Below are 19912 nucleotides of genomic sequence, written 5' to 3'. Positions count from 1 at the left end.
CTACATCACAATCATGTTCTCTAGATCCTCCACCCATCCCTTAAATGTGGGTATTACCCAAAGTTAGAGTCTATTCTTTTCCCTCATGTGACCGTCTCTTCTTTCTGGGCTGACTGAAGGCTGTCAGATCAACACCCCCAGCCCCAGCGGCTTCTGGCCTCCAGAATCACTGCAGCAGCTCCATTGAAACAGGCCAGTGATGCTCCCCACTCCACAGTGTCACCTGAACTCTTTCTTTGTGCCTCCTCCACACTCTCAGAGCCTCTCCTTCTTCTAAGATGTAAATCTCAGTAAATCAGCAATGCCAATATGCCAGACACCTGAGCTAGAGAACGCTGTCACATTCGTTAGCTCCCTTTCCCCTCTACTTCAGTGGCACTGAGTTTTAAGGACCGGCAAAAATACTTTAAGACTCGGAAAAAAAAAAAAACTGACTTGTGCCAGAGTATAAAATTAAGATTGTAAAATCAAAATTAAGAATAATACCAATGGAGGGAGGGGTGAACTAGGAGTTCGGGACTGACATATTGCTGTTTTCAGTTGCTCAGTTGTGTCTGACTCTTTGCGACCCCATGGATTGTAGCATGCCAGGCTTCCCTGTCCTTCACATATTTACACTCTGTATATAAAACAGATAACCAGTAAGGACCTACTGTATAGTACAGGGAACTATACTCAATATTTTGTAATAACCATAAGAAAAAAGAATTTGAAAAAGAATATATATATACATATATATGGGCTTCCCTGGTGGCTCAGTGGTAAAGAATCTGCCTGTCAATGCAGGAGATACCGATTCGATCTCTAGGTTGGGAAGATCTCCTGGAGGAGGAAAAGACAACCGATTCCAGTATTCTTGCCTGGGAAATCCCATGGACAGAAGAGCCTGGCAGGCTACATACAGTCCATGGGGTTGCAAAGAGTTGGAAGTGACTTAGTGACTAAACAACAACAGCAATATATATATATGAGAGAAGGAAATGGCAACCCACTCCAGTGTTCTTGCCTGGAGAATCCCAGGGACGGCGGAGCCTGGTGGGCTGCCATCTATGGGGTCGCACAGAGTTGGACATGACTGAAGCAACTTAGCAGCAGCAGCAGCAGCAGCATATGTATATATATGTGTGTGTTATTTATATATACATATACAGGAATCACTATGCTATAAACCTGAAACTAACCCATTGTAAATCAACTATATTTCAATTAAAAAAACTAATATATTTGCTAAAAAATAATTCCAAAATCCCTTCAAATACTTTTGGCAGCAAAAACCTTGTATTTAATATAGGATACTGGCAAATTTTAACATGTTTGACCCTTTATGTGTCAGGACTCACAAAGAGAAACAAGGGGTCTGATCTCACACAGGAAGATCAGACTTCTCATTTTGACTTCTCAGAATCTCTTGAATTCATCCCCTCCCTTCCATTTCCATTGCCCTGGCTTGGACCCACGTGAGCCTTTTGTTATATTTCTGTGCCACAAGGGAAGCTCTATATTTCTTCAGGATGTCTTAAAACACAAGGGACAGCATATCACTCCCATGTTCTAATATCCGGATAGTGCTCCAGGACCTGGCATCTAAACTACAAGCTCTTTCCACAGCATTCAAGGCTGCTCCAGTCCAACCCCACCCTACCTCTTAGAGACCCCTCATCACTATCTCATCCTCTGCTGCAGCCACACCAGACTCCTATGTCCCACGTGCCCTCATCTGCCCTGTGGAACGCCCTCTCCCCTCTGTGGCCAGAGGGCAACTGGCACTTGTCTCCAGGATCAGTTCAGATGGCTGCTCCTCAGTGAGGGCTGCCTTCCCAGGATCCCTGGTCCAGACCAATCTTAGCTTCCTAGAGACCCTGGAGCAGTTTGTGGTATACTCAGTCCCACATGAGTCCCCCACTGCCAAACCAGAAACTTCCCAAGGCAGAGCAGAGAGCTGTGTGTCAATCACCTCTGTGTTTCCCTTACAGTCTAGCTCATAACAGACAGTACTGTGCCCTGAAATGCAGCCACCTCTTGTCCTTCCTCCCGACATCATTCTCTCTCTGCTCCACTGCTACTTGATCCTCCGCATCATCGCTGGAGTGTGCAGTGGATTCCTGTGTCGTGCTAAGTCACCTTACTCATGTCCGACTCTTTGTGACCCTATGGACTGTAGTTCCCCAGGCTCCTCTGTCCATGGGAGTCTCCAGGCAAGAATACTGAAATGGGTTTCCATGCCCTCCTCCAGGGGATCTTCCCGACCCAAGATCAAAGCCTCGTCTCTTATGTCTCCTGCACTGGCAGGTGGGTTCTTTACCACGAGTGCCTCCTAAGTAGACCCTTAGCTAGGTCTATACCAGCAAAACTTGGAAGCTATGAAAACTGAACTTCAAACCCACTATAACCATTCTTCCTAGTGTCCCAGATTTCAGACAATGAAAAAGGCTCTGGAGTCAAGCAGATCTGGGTTCAAACCTGGAGTATGGCACTTGATTGACTGTGTGACCCTTAAGTGAAGTTGGCTTGAACAGCCTCAACCTCCTCACCAGTAAAAGAGGAATTATATCTAACTCAATGGACCGTTGTGAGAAATTAAATGAGTTAAGGCACTTAAAGTCCCAAGCATGATACCTGACATATGACAGGGGCTCACAAGTTAACTAGCAACAGGAAACAGAAGCAAGGTCTCAGATTTCTCAAACCATCTGACCTTGACAGAAGTTTGTCCCCTCCCTGGATGCTGATACAAAATATTATTACACTGGTAACATGATAAACTCCATGGTGCTGCTTGTACGTATTAAAGTCATCATGAAGGGATAGGAGTATACGATACCATACTGCTTTTAAGAATGCGAGAAGGTGGGACTTCCCTGGTGATCCAGTGGCTGGGATTCTGCACCCCCAACGTGGGGGGCCTGGGTTTGATCCCTGGTCAGGGAACTGGATCCTACATGCCACAACTAAGACCCGGTGCAGCCAAACAAATAATTTTTTTTTTAAAAAAGAATGAAAGCAGGCAATCTAATAATCTGATACAGAAGACATCCAAAGCGTCTCATCATTAAATGAAAAGAGCAAGGTGCAGAATAGTAAAAAAAATAACCACAACACATATACACACGGATGTGCATGTATATATGTTACACACATAACATATGTAAATATATAAACCTATATATGTTATATACACTTACATATGCATACACAAACCTGTGTGTGTTACATACACATACATACACAAACACAACCACATACCTATATCTATGTGTATATGTCTATACATGCCTAGAAAATCTCTAGAGGGATATAGGAGAAATAGTTAATGGTAGTTGCCTCCAGTAATAGGTCTAGGAGTGCCATTCACACTCTTCTGTACTGTTTGAATTATTTTTATCACGGATATGTGTTCATGTTGCAATTTTTTAAAGCCAGTGTTTAAGAGCTGTAGGGAGAGGAGGAAGAAAGGGAGGAGGAGAAACAGGGAGAGAGGAAGAACTATGCCATGGATTAAGAGAACTGGGTTCCACTTGTAGCCCTGCAACCAGCTAACTTTGCGACCTCAGGCAAACCACCTTCCCTCTGCAGATCTTCCTTATTGGTATTATAAAAAAGGGAGCTGAGGAACTTAACCAGATGATCTTTGGAGAAAATCTCTAGGTTATTAGGGGATGTCTGCAAGGTGCGCAGAGAGTATATTTTATCTGTAGAACATCTCTCTTTGAGCTGTTTTGATGCTTTAAGCATCAGGTTTTTAGAAAGGAAAATCCACTATTTCATTTTGACCTCTTTCACATTTCAATGAGAAAGCCTTCCCACCATTTCACAGGCAGAGAAACCAAGTATAGACTGTGATGATTACTTGCCAACCAAATACACTGCTCACTAGACTGCTGTTTGCAAAGATTTATGACGCCAGGAGTTTTATAGCTCCCAGTTCATTCCCTGCCTCTTCCGCAGAGGAGGCACAAGGCTTATGCAAAACAAGCAGAAGGCGCTGTTCGCTGGTGGAAACAGGGCGAGATGTAAAGTGACTTCCCCTGGGTCGGAGCATAAACCAAGCTCACTCCCAGCACATTTAGGAAGTAAGTATTGAACCCTGGGGATCAGCTCTGCATCCCTCCCCCATCCTGGACTGAAAGCTTCACCTTGCAGATGTGTCTCACTGCAGTCATTTTCTGAGTGTTTTCTGGGTCAGAAGCAGTGAGAGCAACTAAACCGAGGCTGCTGATGGAGTTGCTACATTGAGGGCACAGTACTGAGTTACCTGCTCTTCTACGCACCTACCAGCTCACCCAACGACCTGCTGCTGGTCCGAGTATTTTTCCAGTCTCCTGGACAAAGTGACTGCACACGGCTTTGAATGCAAGTGACCTCGTTTGTCCTCACAGGTGCGGGTCCCTGCCTTGCAGAGGGTATCTACTTCCTGCCCCAGAGCAGTCTGCTTCGGTTCTAACACAGCACCTCACTCTCTGTGCCTGTAAACACCTCTGTTCTTCTGATAACTTTCTACCATGAGGGACCCTCCTGCTTCAGACTTGAAGTGTCTGGGCATTGATATTTCCCAGCAGTTGCAGAAAGCACGTACAGAATGCACACATCCACCTTGCAGAGAAAGGAAGAGCCTGAGCCGTCAGCAATAGCCTAGATTTTAAATGGGAAAACCAAGACGAGAGCACAGCTAACATACTACAAAGTAAAGCATCCCTGAAAATAAAAGAAAAAGGCTTGTCCACTCAAAAAGCTTGCAGCCAGGCCACTAACCAGTAATCGGCCTGCTGGTAGCCTTTACGATGGCACCTAGTAATCTTTGAGATGGATAGTGACCACTGACCTCCATGCCATTCTATCTAGACCTTCTAGAGATAGCTATGAGTTGATCCTATGCTCACTGTCACCTCTGCATCAGATTTGTTGGCTGTTGTCTGTTCACCACAGACCTAATTATGCCCCTCAGGGCTCCCTGGGGCCTTTGGTCGTCTTGGTCAAGTCCCTTCTTCTTTTGTTTCTTTACTTCCGGGTCCCTCTATGGCCCTCTTTATCCCAGACACATCTTTCCAAGGCATTTTAATAAAATCTTTTTGGCTATTCCACGCAGGATCTCGGTTTCCCTACCAGGGGTCGAAGCCATTGCCCCTGCAGTGGAAGCAGGGAGTTTTAACCACTGGAACACCAGGGAGGTCCCTTTCCAAGGCATTATGAGGACCTTTTATTTGTTGGTTCCCCTCAGAACCTATGCACATGTTTATAAAGGTCTAGCAGCCCCACTCATAGTCTTTGGAAGCTAAAAGCCAACTCCTATCAATTGGGCACAGAACAGAGCAAAAGAAGAGAGTGGCTGGATTGCAGTGGGAGTGTGTCCATGACAAAGAATTTTGTTGAAAGAAACAAAACACTCTCAAAGGCCTGAGCAAGCAGTATGCTGGGAGTCCAGCCCCTGGTGAAACTCACTTTTTGTCTGGGTAAGGCAAAAAGGAGGGCAGAACATACCAAGAAATAAGCTGTAATACTTTACAAGATTGTTTCTGCTTTGACATGCCTTAAGGACAAACAAAGGTTAAATGCACCCAGAAAAAAAACACAAAACCTCTATACAGGAATTTGGGGGTCTTTTTATTTCTGAAATGCCTTTCTTAACTCTTCACCATGATAAAGCAAATCTTGTGTATATTGGCCTAAAACACCCACTGAAAGATCTTTACATAGCTACATTCTGAGGGTCAGCCTCAAACATTCACTGAAAAATGAGGTAGGAGTGACTGTATTCTTGATGAGTAACTAAATTTTTCTAGCAATACACATATTCCGATGATGTGACTTAAAAGTCAGAGGTTACTTTTCCCTCCACTAAGCGAAAAGCAATCAGGGCATACAGAAGTGGGAAGACAGCCTCCTGAGGTCTAAAGCACGCACTCTACTTCTTACCCACCCCCTATCAACAGCCGGTGCCTCCCATTAACCCTTCTTCACAATCTTCTATAGGTCAAAATGTGGGGGATTATTTTCTGTGTTAGATATTCTTAAAACTTCCTCTATCACCCAACTCAACCATGTGGGATCTTAGTTCCCCAACAAGGGATCAAACCTGTGCCCCCTGCGTTGAAAGGCAAAATCATAACCACTGGACCACCAGGGAAGTCCCCTCAACCAGCATTTTTTGAGCATCATACATGAGCCAGACCCTGAGTTAAGCACCCATGGGCACCAGACAAATATCTCTTCTTCAAGGAACTAATAATCTAGAGGAAAGCCACACCTGTGTACAAGCAGCCAGGGTACCATGTGAAAAGTGACAGCGTAAGAACTCAGAGGAGAGTAAGGTGTCTTCCTGGGTTAGAGAAGAAGGAAAGAATCAAAGTGGTTATGTTTGATCAGGGCCTTTAGCGGTATTTGTGTGAAAGTTCAAGGTTGAGGAAAGGGAAAACGATATTCCAGGCCTAGAAAACAACAGAAGAAAAGTCATGGAGGCATGAAAATGCACCCCAAGTTTAAACAGTCAGAAGCATCCAATGTGGGATAAATGGGAACTTCCCTAGTGGCTCAGTGGTTAAGACTCTGAGCTCCCAACACAGGGCACATGGTTCAATCCCTGGTCAGGGAACTAAGATTCCCCATGCCACTCAGTGTGGCCAGAAAAAAAAAAAAAATTGCATCCCAATGTGGGGTTAATGGAGAGGGAATGAAGCTTGGAAAGAAGGTTAGAACAAGTTGCAAAGGTCCCTGTCTGCCTATTTAAACTTTATTTGGGGGCAACAGGGAACCCTTAAGGATTTTCAAGCAGTTGAAGGACTCGGTCAGTCTCATGTTTTCAAAAATAATTCTGAGATCAGATTAGGAAGACAGAGACTGGAGGCCAATTATTCAAATACGAGATAAGAATAGGGACAGTGGAAATTGAAAGAAAGAAACTAACTTGAAATTGTTAGAGGAAAAATGAATAGGAGCTGGCAGCCAACAGGATGTAGAAGAGTGAAAAGAAGAAAAACTACAAAGTTGATGAGGTTCTTACTTGGAAGGATGGTGACAGCATGAACCTAGCTATGAAAAAGGGCAGAAGAGCAGGTCTGGAGGCAAAGAAGGGGACTGAGAAGTCCCATTGCTACATGGGGAGTTTGGACCTCTTGTTATAGCCAAATGGAGACAGCCAGTAGACAGCTTGAAGGCAGATATGGGATTGAGAGAGGAGACTGGGGCTAGAGATACAGATTTAGATGTATTGACCACCCCAATAGTTGCAAACTGGTAGAGAGGAAGGAGATGTGGGTTTGATCCCTGGGTTGGGAAGATACCCTGGAGGGATGGCAACCCACTCCAGTATTCTTGCCTGGAGAATCCCACGGACAGAGGAGTCTGATGGGCTAAGTCCATACGGTTGCCAAGAGTCAGACGTGACTGAAGTGACTTGGCACAGCACAGAGAGGAAGGAACAGAAAAACCAGAAAGATGCAATGGTAAGCAAGCCGGGAGGAGAGGAAAGGTGCCAAGAGAGGGCACAGTTTCAAAGCAAGAGTGGTTACTGGTCAAATATTGCAGAGAACCTGGGACTTGGGTCTGGAAGGAGGCCACTGTGTCTGACATATCAGACTCCTTCGAACAGCGATAGGGAGAGCTGCCTTATGACAGAGGGTATATTGTATAATCCTAATTAGCATCTTCATCCTCAGATGTCAAAGAACTATTTCAGAAACAGGATTCAGAATGTTAATTATTTATTAACAGCTAATCAGGGGATTCAAGCCTATAAGGTAAATCATTGAAAATATGCAGAAACACATAAAGGTATACAACTAATTATCTTTCCAAATTCAGATCATTAAAGATGCAGGACAAAAGAAAAAAAGTCTTAGAATTAAGACCTGTGGAATATTGATGTATATCCAAATATGATGAGTGTGGTGACTCCAGGTGAGCACTCTAGAAAAATATACCAGGGTTCAGCTTTGATCCTCTAGGTATATAATTTAGGGTAATTAAACTTCTCTAAGACTGATTTTTTTTCATCTAATTAGGATAATAGAAATAACAAATACATATAAAAACTCTCAGCACAGTGCCAGCACATAATAAATGTTGAATTAGAAAAACTCATTATTCTAATTATGCAATTATAGTAATGTTTCATTATTACATTATAATTATAATAATATTTCATTAGTCTTTACTTTTTTAATCAATAACTATTTTTGAGTCACTCCCCTCCATGTACCAAGCAAGTCTCTAGGTGCTGGGAATATTAACCTAAAAAAAAGAGTGCAATCCTGTTCCCCATCACAAGAAGCATGGCCTAAATGTGTAGAAGGCAAGTGGTCAATTAAAAAACAAGATGATCCTTCCTGTAACGAATGAGAAAGGTGCTCAAAAATATGCAGGAGGAAGCACTTGGTGCTACCCCAGGTCCTGGGGAAGGAGAGTGGCTGTCAGATGAGGTAGCATTCAATCATTACAAGAAAATCTGAAGCAATTTAAAGGATAATAATAAATATTAAGGTGCCATCACACACACATACACACTCACATCACTGAAAAAATATGTCAGAAAAGAAGGTTCTTTGCCCAAGGGCAAACAGCAAGAGGAAAGGAGCTGGAAGCAACCCAAACTCTTGTCATTCAGCCCAAGGATATATTTTGGCTGAAACAATCATCATGTAATATTTACACCCTTACCCCTTGAGCTTGGGCTCCACGTTCTACAGAGCAAATTAAACATCTCTTGCCTGTCCTCTAAAAGTCTACAGTTTAAAAATAGGAACTAATAAATGGACAAATTGAAGAACTTTGATGACAAACTACCTGCTTAAGGTAGAGTTCTCAAAGGAACAATTTTCAAGATCAGTTCAGTCCCAAAGGTGAGGATGTTAACAGATTTTGTCCTTCCCTTTGAAAACAACAAATATCAGGGAGAAACATTACAACTGCATGGTTTGGTTTCTTAAGAAGCTAAAAATAGACTATCTAGCAATATACTGGGGTAACTTCTGAGTATATACCCAAAAGAAGGGAAAGCAGACTCTGGAAGAGATGTTCGTATATCCATGTTCATAGCAGCATTAATCACAACAGACAAGAATGGAAGCAACTCAGGTGCCCATCAATGGATGAACAGATAAAGATGTGAAAAAATACACAATGGAATATTATTCAGGAAGGGAATTCTGACCCATATGACAACATGAGTGAACTTTGAAAACATACTAAGTGAAACAAGCCAGTCACAAAAGAACAAATACAGTATTATTTGAGTCTATTGATATTTACATACGGCACATAGAGTGCTCAAATACATAGAGACAGAAAGTAAAGTGGTGGTTGCTAGGTGATTCATGGGAGTTAGTGTTGAGTGGGTACAGAGTTTGTGTTCTGGAAAATGAGAAACATCTGGACATGGATGGTGATGATGGCTACACAACAATGAGCATGTGCTTATGTCACTGAAAGCAAAAGTCGTGTCCAACTCTTTGCATGGGTACTCTTGAATGGGTAAGCCTTTCTCTTCTCCAGGGGATCTTCCCAACCCAGGGATCGAACCCAGGTCTCCCACATTGCAGGCAGATTCTTTACCAGCTGAGCCACAAGGGAAGCCCTATGTCACTGAACTGAGCTCTTAAAATAGTTAGTAACTTCCATGTTATATGTGCTTTTCCTAATTTAAAAAATTGAATGGCTGCCATGCTTATTAAGGGCTTCCCTGGCAGCTCAGAGGTAAAGACTCTGCCTACAATGCAGGAGATGCAGGTTCGATCCCTGGGTCGGGAAGATTCCCTGGAGGAGGGCATGGCAACCTACTCCAGTATTCTTGCCTGGAGAATCCCACAGACAGAATCCCACAGATCCCACAGTAATCCCCTGGCGGGTTACTGTCTATAGGGTCGCAAAGAGGCAGACGTGCCTGAAGCGACCGAGCACACACACGTGCATGCTCATTAAATACCTGTTCATTTCAGGGCAAATAAAAATATCTCGTTTCTGACATTTAGATGCAAGGCCATCTGAAGAGGGGATGAGAAACTGAGCCCGAGCATATTAGAAAGCTCTTCATCCAAAGGAGCAGTATCCGGTTACCATTCCCTGGGAATGGACACCTTTGTGACCCACTAAGAAGGTGGCTTTGTTGGCAGCTATCACCTGACAAGTTTTAATTAAAATAATCCCAGTGTACCAACCAGCATCGCCCCACTAGGGATCGACTGTCAAAGTGCACATTCCAAAAATTACCAACTGAATTTCTATGTGTAAAATCATTAGGCAGAGCTTTATGTAAGACCCGTGACTATAATTCATAGCAAATTATAATCTGATAAAATACAATTCAAATCAGTTCTTGCTCTTAAGATATGTCTTGTTAAATAATAGATGGACACAAGGAAATGGCAACCCACTCCAATATTCTTGCCTGGCGAATCCCATGGACAGCCCATGGTGTTGCAAACAGTTGGACACAACTGAGCAACTAACACTTTTCAAGAACAGCTAAATAGAAATAGAAGAAGTATATAATTATGTTCAAATTAAGTAGTATGTGTAACTAGACCTTTAACAAACTTGGATAAGGGAGAGATTACTTGGGCCAGGACTGTTCCAGGAAGACTGATGGAAAGGACTCTGGGAGAAATGTTCAGGACTCAGGAAGTATGTCTCAGGTCATATGCTTATAGATGCACTGAATTTTTCTTAAAGGATATACAGGATACGGTTGACTTTGGTAACTTTTTAGGAGTAGGACTGAAGGGAGGGGAAGAAAGACTTTTACTTTTCACTGTGTTCCCTTGTACAGAGTGGATACACTTTTCAACCATTCACTTCATAATTTTAAAAGTTCTTTTTAAAAATGATAACCAAAAAGTGTTAAAAAGTGGGCTCTAATCAGCAAATTGAAAATAGTTCTAATTACAGAAAGTGAAATGTATCTCAACCTTGTCTGTATTGTGTCTTAATTTCTATCACATAATGGAGACGTTGTGAGAATGACCTAAAAGTAAAGATACAAAGCACAGAGAACTAACTGCACATTTGAGGCTTTACCTCAAAACAAACAGATGAGTCACTCATAATAAAACACCTTTCTGGTATCACCTGCCTGAGTCTATTCCAAATCAACTCCTCAATGAAAACAAAAATTAAACATAGTAGCCCACAGTACATTTGATAAGACATATCCCCATCTCACTATATGGCTTTTTCATTGCTAGTAGCTCAGATAAAAAACCAGTTGAATCATCCTTGATTTATTATTTTTCTCCCATTTTCTGTATCCAAGTTCCATCAACTCTACCTAACTGATTCATCCAAAAGCAAGCTGCATCTCTCCATGCCCACCACCATCACACCGGGTCTACATCTCTACCCTGGACCACTTGCAGTAGCTTTCATTTCACTCTCCTACAATCAATCTTCCACAGGACAGCCAGAAAAAATTCTCCTAGAACACCAATATGAACTAGTCACTCCCTGCCCACAACTTCCTGTAGTCACAGGAAGGGCTAATTGTAGGGCTAAAACCCAAAGTTGTCACCTGGCTACAAAGCCTGCGTGATCCAGACCCAGTTTCCTCCCCAACATTACATCCTGTGCTCCCCTCTGGCTCCCTCCGCTCTAGTCATGCTGGCTTCCTGCCACTCCATGGACATAGCAGTGACACCCATCTCTGGACCTTCCCGCTCAACCTGAATCTTCCCCCGAACATCCTCATCCCTGTTCTTTGTTCCATTTGGGTCTCAACTCAACAGAAAATTCAGAGAGGCCCTTCCCAGCCCTCCTACGTCAACTAGTAGAATCACCTCCCTCTCTTTCTCTTCGCACTATTTTTCCTTTTATATCACCTAAAATTATGATAGATGTTCATCTGTGGTTTGTTGTTGTTTAGTACCTGTCTCACCCAACTAGAGGGCGCTCCATGATGTCAGACTATTTTTACCATCTTCACTGCTGTATCCCCTGGGCCTAAAATATTACTGGCAAGTAAATGAGAGCGCATTAAGTATTTGTTGAAGACTGAAGTAAGCACAAATCAAGGCACACAGGATCACTGGACAAAAAGAGGTTCTTGAAGCCCAAAATGAGACATATGCATAATAACACCCAGTAAATTTGGGGTAAGAGATTGAAGAAGCCAAAACATCAATTAATAGACATATAAATCCATCACTTATCTATAGCATGCTGGGAATCCACATGTATGCTTGACACTACTTTGTAACATCATCCGTGTAGAAGCTGAAGGGCCACTCTTAAGGTTTTGTGGCTAAAGAGTAAATACTGTAACAACTTTTCTTCTCCTTTTCTCCAGGAACAAAGAACTTAGACTAAAAGTTCTGCAGGAGAAAGAAAGCAATTACTATCTCAACCAGAAGGCCCAGAATATTCAACTATTCCACTGAGAAGATCTGGACAAAGTCCCAGCCTTGAAATAAGGAAACTGACTGAAGTCAAGTTCTACCACAAATTCAGGGATTTTGGACAAACCCTTGTATGTTTCTGATCCTGTTTCCTTGACTGTTCCCTGTTTTGTCACATGGTCATTGTAGAATAAAATGAAGTGACACACTTAACAAAGGCCTCCTGAAAACTAAGTGAACCGTATGTCATGTGTGGTCATCATCTTGTACTGGCTGATCTTAGTTCACCTTCCCTTTGCTGCCACCAGTGAGCTCTGTCTAAACAAGGATCTGAGCAGGTCTCTCCTCTGCTCAAAACGTTTAATGATTTCAACTTGAACCTTCAATGGTTCAACTTCCTCACACACTAAACTCATGCCATCTTTAGGGTCACATATCTAGCCCATTTGTGGACTGTGGTCTATACTCCAGGCACAGAGAACTACTGCTCTTCTCTTAATCCGGCCACACTCGATTGCACGCCTCTGACAGGCTGTGAGCTAGGGTCCCACCCGAGCCCATTCTCCCTTCTTCCATCAGGAAAACCCCAGACACTCTCCAGCCTGAATCAGACTCTTCCCCAGTGGGGCTATTTCTCAGGCGTCCTGTAGAATCACTGTTTGCAAGTCCTTTCCCCACCAGACCAGTGAGTCTCCACTGGACACCTTTTTATGTCCTCAGGATATGACAGGGTAATGCATACAGTAGGTATCCAACATCTGCTCTTTCTAAATATTTCTCAGGTGGCTCTCTCAGGCCTTTCAAGCTCTAAGGCTCTATGACTTACAGCTTGGAGTCAGTATTATGAAAGGCCTTTTCTAACTCTTTCACCCTGAAGGAAATATTCATGAAGGTGAAACTGACTGAACACTCCTAAGGGGCTTCAACAGACCTGAGAACTCCCAGATATTCAAGCTGGATTTAGACAGGCAAAGGAACTAGAGATCAAATTGCCAACACCTGTTGGATCATAGAAAAGGCAAAAGAATTCCAGAAAAGCATCTACTTCTGCTTCATTGACTACACTAAAGCCTTTGACTGTGTGGATCACAACAAAGTATGGAAAATTCTTCAAGAGATGGGAATACCAGACCACCTTACTGCCTCCTGAGAAATCTGTATGCATGTCAAGAAGCAACAGTTAGAATCGGACATGGAACAATGAACTGGTTCCAAATTGGGAAAGGAGTAAGTCAAGGCTGTATATTGTCACCCTGCTTATTTAACTTATATGCAGAGTACATCATGCAAAATGCTGGACTGGATGAAGCACAAGCTGGAATCAAAATTGCTGTGAGAAATATCAATAACCTCAGATATGCAGATGATACCACCCTTATGGCAGAAAGCAAAGAGGAACTAAAGTGCCTCTTGATGAAGGCGGAAGAGGAGAGTGGAAAAGCTGGCTTAACATTCAAAAAATGAAGATCATGGCATCCAATTCCATCACTTCATGGCAAATAGATGGGGAAACAATGGAAACAGTGAGAGACTTTATTTTCTTGGGCTCCAAAATCCCTGCAGATGGTGACTGCAGTCACGGAATCAAAAGACACTTGCTCCTTGGAAGAAAAGCTATGACCAACCTAGACAACATATTAAAAAGCAGAGACATTACTTTGTCAACAAAGGTCCATCTAGTCAAAGCTATGGTTATTCCAGTAGTCATATATGGATATGAGAGTTGGACCATAAGGAACACTGAGCACAGAATTGATGCTTTTGAACTGTGATGTTGGAGAAGATTCTTGAGAGTCCTATGGACAGCAAGGAGATCAAATCAGTCAATCCTAAAGGAAATTAGTCCTGAATATTCATTGGAAGGACTGATGCTGAAACTGAAGCTCCAAAACTTTGGCCACGTGATGCGAAGCACCAATTCATTAAAAAAAGACCCCAATGACGGGGAGGGAGGTTGGGCAGGGAGGAGACATGGGTATACCTATGGCTGATTCTTGTTGATGTCTGACCGAAAACCACAAAATTCTATAAAGCAATTATCCTTCAATTAAAAAAAAAAGACCCTGATGCTGGGAAAGATTGACGGCTGGAGGAGAAGAGGAGGACAGAGGATGAGACAGTCAGATGGCATCACCAAATCAATGGACATGAGCTTGAGCAAGCTCCAGGAGATGGTAAAGGACAGGGAAGCCTGCTGTGCTGCAGTCCATGGGGTCGAAAAAGAGTCGGACACGACTGAGCAACTTAACAACAACAAAGGGGCTGCTGGAAACAGGCTGTAAGTGAGCAGAGGGACAGAATGAGGACAGAAATCTCTTTCCGGTCCTTGTAAGTTATGTCTTCAAGGCATGCTTCATTTTGAGGTGCTTTGATTTCTCAAGTGAGCCACACCCATATTTACATCTGGTATAAATGGAAATTATTTTCAACCTATTTTCAGGATTATCCAAGTATCTCCTTTTCAAGATGGAGGAAACTCTTGAGCTGAACATAATTCAAAGCAACTATTGTTCTTTAGCTGTCAAGGTGCCCTGTTATTGTTTTCATAAATATCCTGGATGATCTGAGCCCAGTTCATCACAAACTCTTTTTTTTTTTTTTTTTTTAGCCCTGTACCTTTTCAGTTGCTAAATTTATAGCATTCAAATGAAAAGAAGAAAGGAAGCCCCACTTTTGCCCTCACTGCTAACATGATATGTGTCTGGGTTTTAATTGCCCTTGTAATTATACCCTTCGCCAGGTCTGCACAGGTATAATGTAGAAATTAAACATTATGGCAAAGCCTGAAAAGGCCTTGCTGAGGCAGGAGGACAGGACAGCTTTGTAATATCTCTAGTTACCAGGAAAAGGCAAAAGAAAAATGAAAAGGAGGCCTGGGAATGTCATAAGCTAGCTAGATAACAATCCACTGAGGAGGCATTTCTGTCTATGACCCCCACTAAGACTGTGAGCTGGAAGGCTCGGAATCCCCTGGTGGTTTGATAGTCAGCTAAGGCTGGATGAAAATGGAAGAAGGTGGAGTGCCTGGCTTGTGAGTTAAGAAATAAGCACAGCAACAAAGGGAAACACGCTATGACATTTTCTAAACATTTACCAAGGGGAGTTGACAATTCAGTGAGTGCAGCCAGACCTGAGAGTGAATTCTCCTGACTGCCTCCTACACCTTCCCTCAATCACCATCTCCATCTCTGAAACCAGGTAACCTTCCCCTCTGGGGTGTTAGAGGGAAAGCTGCCTCTCTGTGATAAACCCAGCTAATGCTACATGATGATTCTGGCACACAGACCACCGCATTTACTCTTTCTCCCCAGATTTCTTATCTAAAGCAGAGGAGTAACGGAACAGCTGTTAAAAAAAAAAAAAAGCCGATACAAACTACTTTTAAGATAAAATATTTCTTTCCATGGTAATTTTCAACTAGTCATATCCATATGATTTCAGCACCCAGCATCCATGAACTTCCCTGCCAGTCCTCATTCCAAAACTAAATTTCTCATCAGCCCACACAGCAGAGTTACTTTCATTCTTGATCCTCCCAAGTCAATTGATAAATGTTAATCTGCAGGTCAAGGTTATTTTAAAAATTATGAAGAAATGTACTTTATATCACTCTAAACTTCCCGCTGGTCACGTTTTCTACCATTTCAGGTCTTGAACAGAGAGCATAATTTTGTGTTTGATTTTGAAATTTGGAAAAACATACTTCAAGAGCAATTTAGTGACTGGGTTTAGATTAAAACAGGTGTTTGACAGTCTCAATAACTCTCTAAAGTCTTTTCCTTCTCCACTGCTCCAGAAATGCTACCTAATTATTTGTCTTAAAATCTGTATCGACTCAAGATATTAATACCTATTGTGCAAAAACGCATACATCTGTACACCTAACAGGCAATGGGGAGGTTATAGGGCAGTTTGGAGTTGAATGCCCCTTCATGTCTTCTATCCTATCTCTAACACCTTTTAAAGATTTTACTAGGATGGAAGTATTGGACATGAAAATATACCCTCTCACAATCTCTCTCAAAGGAAAGAAAACGGCAGTGGTTTAATATCAGGCAGAACTTCAGGAAATAAACCCAAAACTGGCCTTGAGAGGGAGAAAGGAAAGAAGCAGGCTAAAATGATAAGAAGCAGGCAAGGTCCGTACCACCCCTGCACAGGAATCATCAGGTGCATTACCGCTGGGTCTCACCTTTAAGCAAACAGCTACACAAATGGAAGGCTAGACTCAGTGACCTCCAAGGTCCCTTCCCAGTCCAACAGCATTGCCTCATGAATTTTTTATAATTATCTTCTGTCCTATCACCCTGTCCCCATGCATCATCAAGCCCTCCTGGCCACATCCACGACTGAAAGGAAAATCTTTTTTCAAAAAAATCCATGCTTCGACTACTGCCAAAATTACAGTTCTGTCCTTGAAACAATAACGGGCACATAACGGGCATGGCTAAATACCTCTGAGCAAGTGAGTCTCCAAAACCTTCAGCAATATATATATTTTTACAACAGGATGTAAATAGCTTATTTTAACATTGATACCTGCTCTTCCTCAAAGTGTTGACTGATATTCATGATTATTTTCTTCCTGCAAAACAGATCTTCTGGAAAGTGGCCACCGTGTGAGAGAAATAACCCATGTAATTTGAAAGTGAACCTTGGGGGCTTTGCAGGTTTGGTTCAGAATAGCAAGCTTCATCCTGCTAGGGTTGGAGGATCTCCCGTGGAGGACAAGTCAGTGGTGGCTTGCCACAGGGAAGGGGGCACTGGTGGGAACAGTCCGGGAGGTGGCACGTCCCTTCAGCAATATTTTTTAAGATTCTCTGATATATGCAGAATTATCACCCAAGGTCTGGGGAGCGAAAGACTGTGAAGCTAAGAGACAACCCTATACCAGCTCTTTCCACCTTGTACTTCTATATCCACTGCTGACTGCCAAACCTCAAAAAGAAGGTTGACCAGCTGAGTCTGAATCCTAGCCCCACCACTCATCAGCTGTGTGATGTGAGGCAAACTATTTAATCTCCTTGAACCTGTTTCCTCACTTGTAAAATGCTGATAATATGAGCTACCTCGCAGAATGACAACTGAGTAGGATAACATAAAGAAAAGTCTGAGCATTCATTTACTCATTCTTTCATTTATTCAGCAAAGATTAACTGAGTGTCCACCACAGCCAGGTACTGGGTTAGGCACTGGTTTGGTATGTAAAAAACAGAAGAAAAAAAAAAAGTCCATTACTTTTATTTACTAAAAACAGCCTGTGTCCAGAACTGTGGCAGATTCGTCAGATTTTTAATTTAGTTCAACACTTTCATTCACAGCTAGTTTGTCTAAAACAGTCATTTTTAATTTGTCATATAGGATCCCAGGTGTGAGTCTGCCTCCGGCCAACCTTTACCTACCCTGAAGCTAACCATCTAGCAGGTGTTCTGCTAAAAGACGCCTTCAGAACATTTGGAAGAAGCAATGACCAGAGCAAAAGGCGGTATTCCAGGTCTCAGCAGAGCAAGCCACTCAGGAAAACTTGATACGCCTGTGCACCCAGGCCCATCCTGGATGCCTGAAAGGTTTGGGGTGCTTTCAATTCCACAAGTGGACTGAGTCTTCCGAGAATTGGGATTAACAGCACTGGCTCATCCCCAGTCATTGTGACTGGACCACCTATAAAGCTAAGGGCAAGAGCTAAAGGGGCGGGGGTGTCTAAAGGCCACCTTTTTTTAGTGTAGGGCTGATGTCTTTCAGCTATACTTAACTTCAGGGTTTGATAAAGTTCTGTGTAAATGACCCACCGCTGAGAAGTCAGGTGGTCTCAAGGCTGGTGGGTTTTTCTTTAATGTGAGCTTAATATTTCTTTTTCTAATTAGCCCACAGCCTTTGGGCAAGTACAAGCCTAGCTGTGCTGGGTACTGAGCATTCAGCACTCTTAAATATTCTGCATTTACCAAAAAAAAAAAAAAGAGTTGCCCAAGACATTCTGGAACCCAGGTCTCCTAGCAAAAGAGTTAAAGTCTGAAATTGGAATAGGAAATGACCTGCTCTAGGGTCAGAGGGTGATCAAAGAGGGAATTCTAGAATAAAATTTGGTACCATCTGTGAAACTAAGAATCGGGTAGCAAATAGTATACAGGTGCCTAAAATTTTTGATTTGCAGACTCCTCTCATTCAAGAGCCACCTGAATCATTTCCCTTAGGAACTGAAGTATATAGATCGTGACTAACTCACCGCTGTGGGTCTTGCACGGCTGCCTCCTACCTAAAAGTGACAGCCTAGACTCAAGGCACAGGAGTTCTGGGTGCAAAAATACTGTCACTAGATACCCACCACTACCACCCCCATCTGAAGCATCTAAGAAGCTAAACTATGGCTTCTTTTCATTTTCCTTCAGCGTGTTATTATTAACTCCTGGCGCCTCTACTTGCTCACTGAAAACAGTGGTTTGGATATTAATAGGATGAAAATCAAGAACCCTACCTGGGGCTCGTTGTCACAGAAACGGTACTCAAGCCCGCCACTACTTCCCCACCCTTGGAAGTCTGGGCGAGTTGGTGGAAGTTGGGGATTGTCTTAACGCTGTTAATTTCTCCCACTTTCTGCTGTTTCTCAGGGCCAAGTTGTTGGAGAAAGAAAAACTGGTGAGGCGGATGACTGTAGTATGTAGCAGCTAGGAGGAGTGGAACTCTTTAGGAGTGAAAGGGTAAGGGTCCTTGGAGGATGGCTTGGGGCACGCTGAGCTCCTCTCCTTGGGGCTGCACCCGGCCACTCCGCTTCGTTCCCCGGGCCCTCCCGCTGCCCTTCTCTCCCAGCCTGAGCGCGGAGCTGCCAGCAGCGCGCAGACAAGTTCCCCAGAAGGGAATCTGAGCAGCCCCAGGGCTGAGAAACCCAGCAGAGAGGGGAATGGGGAGGTCGGACAGGCTAAAGGCAGAACCCTCTTCGTCCCCATGCCAAGGTTCTAGGGGAGGCAGCCCCGGGACCAGAACACGCATCCCGCTCACCGCCCTCCCAGCGCCCCCGGGCGATGCTCCAGGATCCGGCTCTCCAAAGCAAGCGTCCAGCTCGCTAAGCGCCTCCGAAACCCACGCGGATTCCCGCGTCCCGGGGCGATCTCTGCCGCAGCCGCCAGGGCCTCCCGCGGGCTCTACGCCCGGCACCCAGGGCTGGGCCCCCACCCGGTCCCCTGGGCGCCGTGCGTCACGCGCCCCCTGGGCCCAGCGCCTCCTCTGCGCTCGCGCCGCGCGCCCCAGCCTCGCGCATCCGCACCCGCACCCAGCTCCCTCCGGCCGCGGGGCCCTCCCGGGACTCACCTGCGCTGGGGCTGTAGCGGCGGCCACCCCGAGCCCGGGGGCGGCAGCGGCGGCGGCGCAGGGGGAGGAGGGCAGCGCGAGGCTCCTGGCACAGCGGCCGCCGGGCGCCTGGTGCTGCCGAGCCGCGGACCCGCCCAGAGATATAAATAACATTATCTGAGGAGGGACATTCCTGCCGGGGGACATCGCTGCTGCCGGGACCAGATAGTCCCGCGGCGGGGGCGGAGAGGCGGGGCCGCAGCCTCCCGCAGCGCCAGGCCCAGCCCCCGCCTTCCCCACCCACTCCCGCACCT

At 44.1% G+C, this 19912-nt stretch overlaps 1 protein-coding gene across 2 annotated transcripts in view; it reads right to left on the bottom strand.

Annotated features, from left to right (window-relative positions):
* Positions 1–19679, bottom strand: part of SPTB (spectrin beta, erythrocytic) — a 128272-nt gene extending 108593 nt beyond the window's left edge. For both annotated transcript variants that reach the window (XM_040226264.1, XM_040226266.1), the window contains exon 1: positions 19620–19679. The gene's annotated coding sequence lies outside the window, so the exon portion shown is untranslated. The remainder of the gene's footprint in view (positions 1–19619) is intronic.
* Positions 19680–19912: the final 233 nt, after the last annotated feature.

This window comes from Oryx dammah, unplaced genomic scaffold (assembly GCF_014754425.2).
Source record: "Oryx dammah isolate SB20612 unplaced genomic scaffold, SCBI_Odam_1.1 HiC_scaffold_26, whole genome shotgun sequence".
NCBI lineage: Eukaryota > Metazoa > Chordata > Mammalia > Artiodactyla > Bovidae > Oryx > Oryx dammah.
The sequence above is the reverse complement of the archived record's forward strand: the minus strand, read 5'-3'. Positions and strand labels throughout refer to the sequence as shown.